Here is a 7,970-nt window from a genome sequence, read left to right as displayed (position 1 = left end):
AGAGGGGCATGCCTCTCTTTCATCTAATAGTGGGACCTTCCCTCTCACCTGTCAGCCCCTTCTCCAGGGATGAATAATTCCTCTCCATTTTTGCCTGATCTAGTGTAACTCATGAAGCCAGAGAATCACCCTCTGACCGTCCCTCACCGTCTTAGACTTCTTCCTCCAGGCCCTCATGCTTTCTCTCCTGAACAGCAGCAAATGAGTTCGGACCCGGCCTCTGCATCCCAGGCTTGCCCCTCCCCAACCTCACCCCCGCTCTCCATTCCCATCTCATTTTCCCTAAATGCAAACGTGACTGTCTTTTCCTGCCTAAAACCCTTCCGCCCCTGAGTTTGGCCAGCTGGTCCCTCCCTACCTGGGGCACCGGTATCTCCTCCTCCCACACCCCCCAAACATCCCTCGTGTACTCAGATGGAGCCACGCCAAGTGTTACCCACGGGGCGCTGGCCCCCGCTGCTTCATGCTTCTGGGTCTTGACCTGTGGCTGCCCTGTCTCCCCCAGCCACCTGGGGGGATCCGGTTTATCTGTCAGGTCCCCCCGCCCCCCACTGTGTTCCTCTCTGCAGGAGGCCTCCTCTGACCACACGAAGTAATGGCACCCAGTGCAGCCTGCATCCGGGCCCCCCACTGTCACGCTTACGACACCGCCTTGTATCTGTAGCGCACAGCAGCCACACTGAGGGCAGAAGTGACGAGTCAGCTGAACGTCCTTCTGAATAAAAAGGACATGGGGGAAGCAGGGCTGGGATGAGAGCACCCTGGGCTGGGACTGGTGACCCAGGTTCCATGCAGTGGTCCACAGCATGCGTGGGCTCTGGACAAGACACTTCACCAGTCACCTTTACCCAACGAAACAGAATTTTGAATTTCACTTGGATTCTCATTTCTAAGAGAAGCTTCTACGACGTGGGGCTGAAATTCTACCTTCCTTCTGGCCAGACTTGATTCACTTTTGGGCAGACGCACCTCCTGGATGCTCGGAGGCCCAGGGCAGGGTGCACACTTCCGCAGAGGGGGACTGTCTCAGGGCCCAGAGGCTCCCTCTCCTTCTGTGGATGAGGTCTGCAGCCCCTGGGTTTCCTGTCTTCCCCCGGCTACCCACCCCTCCTCTCTCTCTGTCATCTTCGCAAGCTCTCTCCATCCCTCAATCCTGTCTCACATCCAGGGTAGCCCAGCCCCTGGTGGCTCACGGTGTCCTCTCGCGCTTTGGCTTCTCTGCATCTTCTCTCCTGGCCGTTCCTTGGACAGACATCCCACTTGGCTGCCTCTGGGGCTGACGGTCCTTCCACAGAGGTTCCCTCGGAAGAATCACACCTACCTTGTTCCTGGAAGAACCCCATCCTGACCCCCGGTACCTGCCTCAGTGCTCAGGAAGCCTTCATCAGCACAAAGACACGCCTGCGGGCTGTGGGTGTGCAAGGGACGTGCTCTCCCAGCCGAGCACTCACCCCTAGCTAGCCCAGCACAAACCTTAGTGCTTTATCCCTTTTTTTTTTCAAATAAAATATGTATTCATTTGGTGATGCTCATTTCACCAATTCATCTTGCTGCCTACATGGCTCAAAGCACCACAGGGCAAAGCGGTCTCCAGCCTCTGCCTGGCTCTCCAGAGGGCCAGCCTCTGTGTTCATCCCCAGGCTGCTGGCAAGACAGCATCCCTCCACTCCCATCCCTGGGCCCCCAGGGAGCCAGCCTCTGGGCCCTGAGACAGTCCCCCTCTCCGGAAGTGTGCACCCTGCCCTGAGCCTCCGAGCATCCAGGAGGTGCGTCTGCCCAAAAGTGAATCAAGTCTGGCCAGAAGGAAGGTAGAATTTCAGCCCCACGTTGTAGAAGCTTCTCTTAGAAATGAGAATCCAAGAGAAATTCAAAATTCTGTTTTGTTGGGTAAAGGTGACTGGTGAAGTGTCTTGTCCAGAGCCCACGCATGCTGTGGACCACTTTTATCCTATGAGGAGTTGGAACTAGACATCTAAAGGCTCTTGTCTTCATAGGCTGCAGATTAAGTCATGCTTTATTTTTTGCCTCTCTCTCTTCCTGGTCCCCGCAGTTCTACCCCATCCCCTCCTTTCCTCCGCAGTGTCTGGCGTGCATCCTGCCAACCCTGGCCTTGCAGAAGCCCCTTCCCATCCAACGACAGGGACCAAAGTGTCTGCCATGTAAACCAGGGAAGCCGGAGTTGGTTACACGGTATCAGTAACGGGCACTCAATGACCACTGCAGACTGCAGGGCTCCCTGTCTCTGCCATTTGGATGGATAGAGACAGCAGCCCAGAAAAAGGAAATGGCCCTTCAATTTCGAAACAAGGAAATAAATGAGCTACAAAGCAGGTAACACTGACTTGGGATGGAGGACCTTGATTCTGATCCCGGCTCTGCCATCGGGTCACCGTGTGACAACGCCAGGCCTCTCACCTCTCTGGGCCTCGTTCGCCACATCTGGAAATGAAAGGTTAGACCTGAGGAGAGGTCCTCAAGCCACAGACAGGGTCTGGCCCTCAGGCAGCGGCAGGAGGGCAGCTCGGATTGGTCGGCTCCGTCCCTCGGACTGATTCTCGGTCTCTTTGATGCCCCAGAGCACAGGCGAGGTCTCAGAGAAATAAACAAGGACCCTCATCAGGAATGGACCAGGATCCCTGCACTAGACGGCCCCTGCCTGTCGCCTCGCCACAGTCCCCTGCCTCATCCTCCAGCTGAATCTCCTGCTCATCCGTTTCCTAAAGATCATCATGGAGGCTCCGAACCTTCCCTTTTTAACAGCTCTGGCTGATGGAAAATTCTTCCTCATACCTAATCTAAGTCCATCTGCTGCAATTTCTATCTATTTTCTCTCGTTCAGTCCTTACTGGAGATGGAGAACAGCTGGTCGCCATCCTCCATATAACATCCCCTCCTAAACCAAAACCAGTTATTACATCACCCCTCAGCCTGTTTTCCTTCTGGTACAGCATCCACCATTCCTTCCGACCTGCCTGCAAGGAATTCCGGCTCTGGGAGCATCGCTGAATGCCGTGGCCTGCGCCAGAGCAGCTCCGTAAACCCGAGTCCTTCTGAAGCTGTTACATCCCCAGCTGGATTTAGGACCCGGGTGGCAAAACGCAGAGAGAAGGTCAGAGCAGAAAAGGACGGATGAGAACACAGTCCAAGCCCCGGGCTTTACAGGAAGGTCAGAAAAGGAAAATAGATGCAGTGCCCAAGGTCAAATCTGAGGAATCAAGCTTCAGCTGCTAGACCCCAAATCCTGCCAGCACTGCGCCCTGAGTAACTGCAGCGCATCCATGGGTATGAGCAAATGAGCCTTAACGGAAAAGCAAAGAGCCACAATCGCACGGACGCTCCTGGTCCAAACTCATGCCCCCCATCCCATTAGCAGACAAATGAAACTCCACTCTGAATACCATTCAGAGCTCAAACACCTCGAAAGTGACAACAGTTAACTACTCACTCTTTAGTACGAATAAGTCAACTGATCCTAACTCTTGATAGAGAGATTTAGGGGTGAGGAGACAACAAAAAACAAAGAATGGGAGACTGACCAAACAAACACCACCGTGTGCTGGTTTCCAAGGTCAGTCCTGCGCATGGAGGCTATGCGAGGGCGGGGTTCAGCACAGCCGGTGGGTCTGTGCCCACCGGCCTCACACAGGGCGGCTGCACCACTCCAGGTGCCCGGTGAGGTCTAGAACTGAACACAGCGCTCCCCCAGGGCCAACGCCAGGTGCATTCCAGAATTCCTGACACCCCCGGTTCACTGTTTCGGAAGTAAGGTAAGCGTGGTGTATGATATTAAATCTCAACCTCTAGGGTGCCCTTAAGTGATGGCAAGGAAGAACCAGGAGGGAAGGAAGAAAAGACAGACATCTACTGGGATGAAGTAAGACGGTTCAGGTCCCAGCTTCGGTGTGAACTGCTCCCAAGTGAGGAGGGAGGAAGGGACCTCATGAGTGTACGGAAAAGGGAGACGGGCGAATTAGTCACTGATAATTTGGGCTACGAAACGGTCCTAAGTGAAGAACGAAGAGGAAAAATAAGAGTAGAGCGAACGCATTTCAAAACAGCCTTCACCGCATCTTGAATAAACAGAAGCTTCACACTCCAACCTCGCCACCCTTCAGAGGCCACTCCAGACTTATTTCCGACCCCCAGACACACCCCAGCCCCCAGGATAACTGGGAGTTCACACATCCACCAGACAAAAAGACGTTTCAACACTTAACACAATAAACGTGCTGATTTGATTTCCCCCAAATCGCAACACTAAATCTTAAGATAGAAGACTCAAAGGCTTGTCTCTGATCAAAATCTTAATATGTTTTCTACCCTACTTCAGGGGAAGTAGCGTGACTGGCACAAGATGACAAGATCAAAGCAGACTGGCAAACAGACTATTTACTGACGTGTTGATGATGAAAGGAAGAATGGGAAAGAGCAGCAGAAAAGTAAGGAAGGGACTTTGGCCAGGTAGATGACCCAGGGCTTGTGAAAGCAGAAAGAGGAAACCCCTTCACGGCACAGTGGTTAAAGGAGAGAAATCCTGTCGGGCCAGCTGGGGAGAGACCTATGAATGGTGCTTGTCCGGGGTCCAGGCTCAAGCCACCACGTTTGATGGAATGACGGGTGACAAACCTAACTTCCTGAACACCAATCGGTCCCTTCAGACGCAAGCAGGTGCCTGGCTTCACAAGGAGCCAACCAGCCCAACACCAGCCAGCAAGGAAACCCTCCGAACTGGATCGCGCAGCGGTTGGACCCTGGGTTTCACGCCCCATCCGAGGTGAAGTTGCAGTGACGGGGTTTTGAGACTCTTCAATTATTCTTCAGCTCCCATTATGCTTTTTTTAGCCTAAAGTTGTTATTTTAATGATCTTTGTTCCAAATAGGGAGCTACAAGGAAGACTGCAGAGGAGGAGAGGGAAGGAGGAAAGCAAGTGTTTCCAGTGTGTCCCACTTGTACTTTGCAGCTCCCTCTGCCCCCTCCCCCACCCAGCCTTCTAGCTCCGCATGAGTCACCACTCCGGAGCCGGTTTCAAAGCCTTACTTTGAATGTCCTCTGTCATGAGAGAAATCTAGCAGATCGGCATCGGTGGGAGGGATCCACAATTTTGCTACCTGTCCCCGGTTCTAGATACCCCTCCAACTGCAAAGCATGTTCTCGTGTTACCACTGCCTTCCTGAAAACCAAGGTGCCCCTTTTCAAAATCTCCCACCTGCTGGATGTCTTCTCTCATGGGCTCTCTGGGGGTCACCTGCCCCAGACAGACCACAGAGGAGAAGGTCCTGGGCCAAAGATGCCCCAACAGGCAATAAAAGTTCAGCCTCCGCTCCAGCCTCCCAAACACAAAGGCATTCTCCTTTGCGGGGCTGCAAGCTTGTTTTGTTTACTGCCAGGCAACATGTACAGAGGAGAAAGCTGACTGTATCCTGACCAAGAAAAACAAAAGTCGGGCAGCTGGGTTTTTTTTTTAAGCATTGTGAATAGAGCTTCAGCAATAACATCTCCCACCCGAAACGGCTATGTAAAGGAGGCAGAGGAGAAGCCCTTGTGGAGGTTAAAGAAAACAAGAATTAAAGAGTGAATGTGATTTGTGGAGCCGGAGAATGGAGGCATCTACACCTCGGCGGGAAGGGTGTCCTGCGGACCAGGTGTCCTGGAGGAGTCCTCCCAGCACATCCCCATCCTGCCAGGACTGGGAACCGAACTTCCCAGCTTTGGGTCTAGGCTAGAAGTCAGAGAGGCTCAGGGATTTGGAAGATCAGTCCTGGACCAGCAGCTTCTGAGGACCCGGCAGGTGGGAGGACACACCTGGCGGTGTGCCGTGGAACGTTCAAATAGGAGCTGCCTGCACCAAAGCAGGAAGGAAGTTTAAGACCAAGAACTTCACCTTCTCCCATGGGGACCCTGCTTCCTAGGAGGCCCACTGACCTAATACCTCCCGGGTGGCAGAATGTGGGGAGAAGGACTTCTCCTCAGGACCACAAGTGGGACTAAGAGCCAGCAGGGCCCTTGTCGTCCTAACTGTTCATAAATGAACAAGGATGCTACATGCCTGGACCAGCCTCCTGCCGTGGCCAGCCCTTTACTTGAAGAGTAGTCATCACAGGCAGTAGGGATGGTGGTGCCAGCAGCCCCTCAGCCCCCCATGCACCCAGAGCCCCGGGCTTCCTTAGCACCCTACAGCCTGTCCCTGGTGAGGGTGTAACCTTCACACGGGATGCAATTTCATTCCATCCCCTTTATTTCAGTACGCACCAAGCCCAGAGAGTCTTCCAGAGTTTGGGGGAGCTAATCAGTGGAGTGATGGCTTTTCCTCTGGGAACCCTTTTGTTGGTTTCTCACCAAGTTATGTGACAGGCAGACGCCCATCAGGTCAAACAGGACAGTCGCCCACACCCCAGGAAACGTCTCCTTCCACCACATTAAGTGAGCAGAGACAGAGTCGGCAAGGGGGAGGGGCGAGGAAGGAGACAGAAGTTTGAGGAAGGACTCAAGCTGAAGGTCACAAGAGTTGGGGGACAGCAGGATAAGGTAAAGTCAAGGGGGGCAGACCCTATGGTGGAAAACCCAACCAACCCATCACGCTTCCCAGAATCAGCCACCCAGCAATGGGTCTGCCAGGAAGCAGTACATCCAGGGTTCAACCCCCTTCACCCAACAAACCCAAATCTACACCCCAACCGGCAGGCACACTAGCCCAAGACTAGACCTATTTCCACAGACCTGAGCGCGGCTAACTGAGAGAGTAGTAAAACAAATCCAGTTCTAGACAGCACAGAAGTTTCCCAAACCGTCAGCTTGTTTTCCTCCCAACAAAAGACGGTGATTTCCCTCCGCTGTCACATTTCCTCCCCTAAACTTTTCTTTCTGCAACCCCTCTACAGAGGCTAAACTGCAAGCCCCTGAGGACAGAAACCAAGAGCAGCCCCGCCGGGATGCAGCAGGAGTACCTTTTCCGTGGAGCAGAGGGGCCGGTGCCCAGAGGCTCGCTGCCCTGCCGAGCCGTGGAGGGCTGCTGTCGGGATGGAGCACGCTGAGGATTGCCTGTCCCTGTCTCTGCGACCAGACCTTTCGGCGGCTCGGACCAACTGTGCTAGCGATGCACTTAGCAATTATCTGCTGGCGCTGACGCCCCGCCCTCTGCTCCTGCGATTGGCTCCCGGATCCCGGGCAGGACTGCATTGGTTTCAGACGACCTCACTCATTGCCTTGGCTCCTACTATTATCTGAGCCATCAAAGGAAATAATTCCAGGTTTCATTGACAACCTGTAAGGCTCTTCTCCGGCCCGGTGTGGGAGCTGCCCTGGGAGTCCAGTGGAGGGAAGACGGGCAGAGTAGAAAAAGTGGGGGTGGCAGAGAGGGAGAGCCGAGAAAGGGTGGAGGGTGAGAGAGAGAGAGGGAGGGAGAGAGGGAGGGAGGGAGAGAGGGAGGGAGGGAGAGAGAGACAGACAGAGATGGAGAGAGAGAGGGAGCTATCAAGCAATCAGATTCCTGCACCAGCATTTTAACTTCCACAAAACAGAGCCCATAGCAACAATTTTCTGGCCTTATTTTTTCCCCCAACTGGTGAATGTTCCTGAGGGCAGGGAGAGATATGACGGTGGTGTTTCTGCCTGTGTAACAGGGGCTCTGGGAAGCAGAGCAAGGTAAGGGCTGGAGGAATCTAGTGATGTATTTCCCGGGGCCACCCGGGAGGGCATGTGAAGGTCATTTTAGATTATTTAGGAGGACAGATTATACACCTTCACTGGATTTATCCATCCGTTCTTTCCCACATGGTCCACCTCAGCCCCCAGCCGGAGAAGACAGTTTCCTTTTGCACCTCATTCAGTCTCAGGAGAGCTGATTTTAAAGTCTGCGAAAGTCTGGGGATCCTCACTTGCCTCACAGGGAGGTCCAGAGAGATAGGCATTCCCCAAGCTAGTAATCCTGCTTGGACCCTGACTCCTGCTTGTTCTCACGTGGCTTCAGTGA

At 53.7% G+C, this 7,970-nt stretch overlaps 1 protein-coding gene across 1 annotated transcript in view; it reads right to left on the bottom strand.

Annotated features, from left to right (window-relative positions):
• Positions 1-7,065, bottom strand: part of ZMAT4 (zinc finger matrin-type 4) — a 328,509-nt gene extending 321,444 nt beyond the window's left edge. The window contains exon 1 of the mRNA XM_024765120.1: positions 6,946-7,065. The gene's annotated coding sequence lies outside the window, so the exon portion shown is untranslated. The remainder of the gene's footprint in view (positions 1-6,945) is intronic.
• Positions 7,066-7,970: the final 905 nt, after the last annotated feature.

The sequence above is a fragment of the Neophocaena asiaeorientalis genome, unplaced genomic scaffold, assembly GCF_003031525.2.
Source record: "Neophocaena asiaeorientalis asiaeorientalis breed wild unplaced genomic scaffold, Neophocaena_asiaeorientalis_V1.1 scaffold14, whole genome shotgun sequence".
In the NCBI taxonomy this organism is placed as follows: domain Eukaryota; kingdom Metazoa; phylum Chordata; class Mammalia; order Artiodactyla; family Phocoenidae; genus Neophocaena; species Neophocaena asiaeorientalis.
This window is presented reverse-complemented; position numbering and strand designations above follow the sequence as displayed.